Source organism: Trichechus manatus, unplaced genomic scaffold (genome assembly GCF_000243295.1).
Source record: "Trichechus manatus latirostris isolate Lorelei unplaced genomic scaffold, TriManLat1.0 scaffold00005, whole genome shotgun sequence".
In the NCBI taxonomy this organism is placed as follows: Eukaryota; Metazoa; Chordata; class Mammalia; order Sirenia; family Trichechidae; genus Trichechus; species Trichechus manatus.
The window spans coordinates 26,838,386-26,845,763 of record NW_004443941.1 but is presented as its reverse complement, the minus strand read 5'-3'; positions in this window follow the sequence as shown (position 1 = coordinate 26,845,763).

Genomic DNA, 7,378 nt, shown 5'->3' with positions numbered 1-7,378 from the left:
CTAAGAAGTTTCCTGAATACAGTCAAACACTTTGAGGGACAGAGTAGCAGGGGTAGGGGTCTGGGAACCATGCTTTCAGGGGACATCTAGGTCAATTGGCATAACAAAGCCTGTTAAGAAAATGTTCTGCATCCTTCTTTGGTGGGTGTCTGGGGTCTTAAAAGCTACAAGATTTTCATCAATTGGTCCCAATCACCTGGAGTAAAGGAGAATGAAGAACATCAAAGACACAATGAAAGTATTAGGCCAAGAGACAGAAAGGGCCACATAAACCACAGACTTCATCAGCCTGAGAACAGAAGAACTAGATGGTGCCCAGCTACCACCAATGATCTCCCCGACAGGAAACACAACAGAGAGTCCCTGATGGAGCAAGAGAAAGGTGGGGTGCAGAAGTCAAATTCTAGTAAGAAGACCAGACTTAATGGTCTGAGACAGGAGGAACCCCGGAAAGCATGGCCCCTGGATTCTCTATCAGCCCAGAACTAAAACAATTCCCAGGGCCAACTCTTCAGGCAGGGATTGGACTGGACTGTGGGACACAAAGTGATACTCGTGAGGAGTGTGCCTCTTAGCGTAAGTAGATAGAAGAGACTAAATGGGAGGTGAGCTGGGAAGGCAGAGAGGGTTAGGAGCTGGTTGAATGGACATGGGGAATCAGGGGTGGAAAGGAGGAGTGTGCTGTTACAGTATGGAGAGAGCAATTAGGGTCACATAACAATGTATTTATATATTTTTGTATGGGAAAAATTTAAAAAAAAAGAATGCTCACTGAAGGCATCCACTTCTGAGGAGACTTTTGAGAAGTATGTGGGCAAGAAGATTTCTTCTGTGGATGTCAATCAGCTTTTTCCCCAGCTACCCCAGTGCTTATTCAAAAAAGATTAAAGAGTTTATGGCAACAGTAATAGTGGACATGGCTGAGTTTATCAACATGAACTTCTCCTCATCAAGGCTGATCCGGCTGCTGAGCACCCAACATGCCAACAGCAGAGACCAGGGCTGAGTCCCCAGTGTACAGCACCATACTCCCATGGTCATGAGTTAGCCACTCAGTGGAAGACTGGTTACATGGGAATCCTTCCATCATGGACAGGGTAGAGATTTACCCTCTTTAGAGTAAATGCTTATTCCAGACAAGGATTTGCTTTTATTTTGTGCAATGCTTCTGTCAGCACCCTCATTGTTGGACATTGTGAATGCCTTATTGACCATCATGGTATCCCTCACTAAGTTACTTGTTTTACAGAAAAAGAAGTGAAGTAGTAGATTGTCTACCTTAGGATACAATGGTTTTATTATGAACCACAACATGCCTTAAAGAACAGTGGGATGGAGTATTGAAGTGTCAGTTACAGTCTTATGTGGGAGACAACACTTGGGAAGTTGGGGTATTTTTCTTCAAGGTGAAATACATGCTCTAAACTAGGGTGGGGTTTCTCCCATGGCCAGAATACGTGGGCCAGGAAACAGAATAGAAGTGGAGGGTTGTCTCTCACAATTAGACCTATTCACCCATTTGCAAAATGTGTGCTTTCTGTTCCCATGACCTTGGGCTCTGCTTCCACCGGGACACAATGTTTCCTTGAACAGAGAATCAAAGCTGCATCTGTCCATTGTAGATTCTTCATGCCATTGAGTCATCATGAAAATAAGGAGATTACTGAACTGGTTGGAGTGATTAATACTAATTACCAAGGGAATATAGTGTTGTAGGTATGCAATGGAGTCAGGGAAGAGCCTGGAACCTAGAGGTTCTCCTGGTATTTCTCCTAGTATTCCAACTTCAATGATAAATGTTACTGGAAGTCTGCAGATGTCCAACACAGATAGGACTGCTAAGGTCTCAGAGCCTTCAGGATTGAAGGTTTGTATCACTCCACCAGCTGGCAAGCTTTCTGAGGGCAAGAGGAACATGGAAGAAAGAAGTTATAAACACCAGCTATGGCCTCATGATCAGTTGCAGAACAGAGGACCATAGAAGCTATGCATGTTTCCTTCCTTGCTGTACATACTAATGAACTTCTTTTTATTGTGTCTCCCTTTCCTTTCATATAAGATTTGTTGTTTGTGGTTAATTTTATAAAATGATCTTTAGGTTAGAGTGTCTTAAAGTGGAACTGTGACTAAAATAGAAGAGGAACATCACATATCAATAAGCATAAAGATTTAGGGGAAGAGGATAGCCATGATTACATTTGAAAAAGGAACAGTTGCATTAGGTGGCAACATATCTTGTTGCTTGCTTGAAAGATTATTGGTAGGAGTGGGCTGACTAGATACTATTAACTCTTATTTAGCTTCCATTCTCATCCTCTTCATCCCCTGGATTATAATGTATGAAAGTTTAAAACCAAGTTTTCTAAATTTCTGTGGAGTTAATGTTCTGAATATAATTTACCAATGATGAGCACTGGTGCAAGATTTGGAAGACAGAAGGGAGGATAAGGCTATCCTTCTGAGGCAGGACAAGCTGACAAGCAAGCCCCCATGCTCAGGCGAGTTTGCAGGAGTTGGACTCCGGTTTCCTTTATCAGTTCTGCCACAGTGTGGGGCATACATGGAGGTGGCAGTTATGGAAGCAGGGCAGCAGCAGGGCAGCAGGATCCTGAACTTTGGGTGGCATCTATGGTAGGAGCCTTCTGACTTCCATTCTTCCAGTCCTTCCAATAATTGGAGCCCTGGTGGTGCAGTGGTTAAGAATTTGGCTGCTAACCAAAAGGTGGGCAGTTCAAATCCACCAGCTGCTCATCAGAAACCCTATGGGGGCAGTTCTACACTGTCCTATAGGGTCACTCTAAGTCGGAATCGACTCAGTGGCAATGAGTTTAGTTTTTTTCTTTGAATGTCCTACGATATCTTTCTGTTTGGCATACTTACGGTGGTTTTCGTGTCCTGTGTTGTTGTTAGTTGCCGTTGAGTTGATTCTGATTCATGGTGACCCCAAGTGTTACAAAACAGAACTGCACCATAGGATTCTCTTGGCTGTAATCTTAACAGAAGCAGATTGCCAGGCTTTTTCTGCCACGCTACGCTGGGTGGGTTGGCATTCAAGTGCAAACCATTTGCGCCAGCTAGGGACCTACTTCTTTCCAGTACTGAACTCTAAATCAAGGAGAAAACGCCCTGAAAATGGAGACTACGCTGAGGGGGTAGAAATGAGAAGTGAAGATTAAGAATCACATCCTTGTTGAGCCCTGGATAAAGCCTTACCTGAAGCTAGACCCACCCTGGGCTCTACAGTTAAAAGAGCCCCCTTCCTTTTCCCTATACACCAATTTGAGTTTGATTTTCTGTTTATTACATCAAAAGCATCCTAACTGATCAGATAATCTAAAAAACACTTTTGGGGAAAAATTTCTTTATTAATTAATTTATTCAGTAAATATTTATTGAGTGTCTACTGTGGGCAGCGTTTTGCTGGAAATACCAAAACCAAACTCGTTGCCGTTGAGTCGATTCTGACCCAGAGCAACCCTGTAGGACAGAGTAGAACTGCCCCATGGGTTTCCAAGGAGAAACTGGAGGATTAGAACTGCCAATGTTTTGGTTAGCAGCTGAGCTCTTAACTACTATGCCATGATGAGCAAAACTGACACAGTATCAAAGTTTTTGCCTAGAAATGAATTCCTAAAGGAAGGGAAGCACTGGTGTTTTAGAGAATGGGTAGGTAGGTGGGTAGATGGATGGATGGATAGAGTGAACAGAAGCATCTTTAAGAGCTTTTGTTAATTTTCAAAGATGACCTTGCTTAATATGTAACCAACATAGTTAGTGATGTATAGTCCATCCGATAGGCCTGTTTATCCATTTTAACACTCACAAAATATACAGTGGTAAAGCAGCCAATCAGATGCAGATACAAGAATCCCATGTGTATTAAGTATCATTCCCTTTTTGTTAGCAGATGAAAGCAATCACTGTTGTTCCTATGTTGGGAGATTGTTGAGTAGTCAGCATTTATTTTGTACCATGTCCCTAGTGGCTCTTTTTCTCAAATGTTGCTATTGTATTAATTTGTTTAGCTCACTTCTTAAATCTTCTTCTTTATCAATAGTCCACACATGCCATCATCAGTAACTTATGGTATATGGTGGGTGGACCTTAAGCAAGTCCCTAACTGCTCAGATTCTCAGTTCATTTAACAAGGATTTGTTCATTTAACAAGGATTTGTTTACTGATTCCCATGGGCCAGGCACCTGCTATCTGATAGCAAGTTGAAGAATAAAACATTTTCTGCCCTTAAGATGGAGCCCTGGTGGCATAGTGGTTAAGAGCTCGGCTGATAACCGTAAAGGTTGGCAGTTCAAATCCCCCAGCCACTCCTCAGAAACCCTATGGGACAGTTCTAGTCTGTCTTATCGGGTCACTATGAATCAGAATCAACTTGATGGCAACAAGTTTGGTGCGGTTTGGGTTGGCCCTTAAGACACTCAGTTTCCTCATTCTTGTAATGGGAGGAGAGTATGAGATGCTAACAAAGTTCCTTCCAGGTATGACTTTCCTTAATCCAACATTGATTTCACCACAAGAAGACATATGCCAGGATGTGGAAACTCACTTTAAGGGCAGAGGCAAAATACACCTAAGTCACAACATTTTTGAAATTGCCTTAAAATTGTCTACCTTCTGTCCATTTTATTTATTTTTTAATTATAAAATATTTCAAATACACAGAAAAATATAGAGGATGCTATAACAAACACATGCATACCCACCACCCAGCTTTGTTATTCAGCAGTAACACATTACTGGTACCTCTCAGAAACACTTCCTTCACTTGGCTTCCAGGACATCACCTTTCCTACTGGCTGCTACTTCTCAGTCTTCTTTGCTGTCTCCTCTGCTCCTGCCCGCCCTGTTAAGGCTCGACGGCCCCACGGCTCAGTCCTTGCACTCCTCTTTTCCTCTAGTTACACCATTTCTTTATCTCACTCAGTTTCGTGGATTTAAATACTATTTTGTTGTTGTTGTTAGTTGCGTACGGTTCCTCTGACTCATGGAGACCTCATGTACAACAGAACAAAATGTTGTCTGGTCCTGCACCATCTTTATGATCATCAGTATGTTTGTGTCCATTGTTGCAGCCACTGTGTGTTTTGAGTGCCTTCCAACTTGGGGGGCACAACTTCCAGCACTATACCTGACAATATTCTGTTGTGATCCATAAAGTGTTCATTGACTAATTTTTGGAAGTAGATCACAGGCCTTTCTTCTTAGTCTGTCTTAGTCTGGAAACTCCCCTGAAACCTATCCACCATAAGTGATCTTGTTGGTATTTGACATACTGCTGGCATAGCTTCCAGCATCATAGCAACATGCAAGCCACCACAATACAACAAACTGACAAAAAAATGATAGAAATATTATTTACATGCTAAGAATTCCCAAATTTGTATCTCCAGTGAGGATCGCTCCACTAAACTCCAGATTCATATATTCAACTCTCTTTTCAGCATTTCGACTTCTATGGCTGTTATGGATTGTATTGTGTACCCCTAAAATATGTGTTAAAATCCTAAACCCTGTACTGGTGGATGCGATCCTATTTGGAAATAGAGGTTTACTTTGGTTATGTTAATGAGGTCATACAAGTGTAGGGTGGATCCTATATCTAATCACTTTTAAGTTATAAAAAAGACCAGAATAGTCTGAGACTGAGGTGTGATGAATCACTTTTATATGGCCTTCCTCATCATGGTCTTTTAACTCCCACCAAATGATTGGGTGGAACTATGAAAATAAGGTGATTGTGGTCTACTGAGGGGAATTGGATAGCTTGCTAATAATACAAATAAGGTTCACAGCACCCTTGTGGGGGTGGGACCATGCAAATAAGGTGTATGGAACCCTAACAAAGGGATTGGTCAGTTTTGCCATCCCACTAGGCTTAAAATGAGCTATCCCAGAGGCAGACAGGGTTACCTCACGACCACCAAGAAAGAAGAGCTAGGAATGGAACCCGTCCTTTGGACCTGGGGTCCCTGTGCTGAGAACCTCCTAGACACAGGGGACAGAGAGAGCTGTAACACCGGAGATGGTACAAGATGGCACTGAGAAACAGAGCAGAGAAACAGTGGCAGCAGAACCAGGAGACCAGCACGAGACAGTGCAGTGGGCTTCCTGGCTCACAAAGCAAGGCAGTTAACAGTGGGTATGCCGACCTGTGGAGTGAGAAAACTGAGTGCCTTTGGGCAGGAGGCTTCCTGGTGGAGTGGGGTGCCCCTGGGCACTTATTAGTGAAGCTATAGAGCTCTGTAGCACTTGCCCAAGCAGGGCAGAGATCAAGGCAAAGGGCTGAGGGATCAAGGGCCAGAGAGAGGCCTGCCTATGGGCACAGCTTAGAAGAGGCTGTCCTATTGAAGAACTGTATCCTGAGTCATTTCTGATCCTGAATTGTAACCTGTTAGTTCCCTAATAAACCCCATAATCGTGAGTAGTGTCTGTGAGTTCTGTGTGGCCATTGCAACAAATTATCAAACCCAGCAGAGAAGTAGAGTGCTGTGGGAGGGACAGCTGGTGTCAGACTTGGTAAAAATGTTGGAGAAAGCAAATACAGGAATCAGCCTTGGCTGTTGATGCTGCTGCTGATTTTCCTCCCTGCCTTGTGAAGTTAGACGAGGTGGTTGGATGACGCTGCTGCCATGTCATTTTTACAGAGACACACACCAGGGAGAGACTCACCAAGGAAGCAATTTGGGGCAGTAGCAGGGCTCACCTCATTTGCTTTCCTCCTTTCAGTATTGCCCTGTCTGTTATCCATTGTCTGAAAACAGTTGTTGCATATATTTTGTCCAGTTTTCTAGTTGTTGTAGTGGGAGGGCAATTCCCATAGTAGCTAACCCTTCATGGCCAGATGTAGAAGTCTCTCACTTACTTTTAATCTGTGTTTTCCTAATTATTGCCTTTTCCTCATTACACGTTTATTTGCTATTTAGGTTTCTTCTTCTATAAATTGCTTGTCTATATCCTTTAGCCTTTTTTCAATTATCTTTTCTTTCACCTATTGATTTGTAATTATTCTTATTCTTTATGTAATGTAGGTATGAACCTTTTGTTTAGTATCTTCTCCCAGTCTTTGTCGTGCCATTTCACCCTTCTTTTTTTACTTTTTTAACGGTGACTTTTTTACAGAAGCTTTAAATTTTAATGTAGCCAAATATATCAATTGTTTCATTTTTGTTTCTTGTCTATCTTATGTTGAGGTCCTAAAAATATTCTCTTGTGTTTGCTTCTAAAATTTTAAAGATTTTTTTCCCTTATTAAAAACATAACCAACCAGTTGCCATCGAGTTGATTCTGATTCATGGTGACCCCATGTGTACAGAGTAGAACTGTGCTTCGTAGGGTTTTCAAGGCTGTGACCTTTCAGAAGTA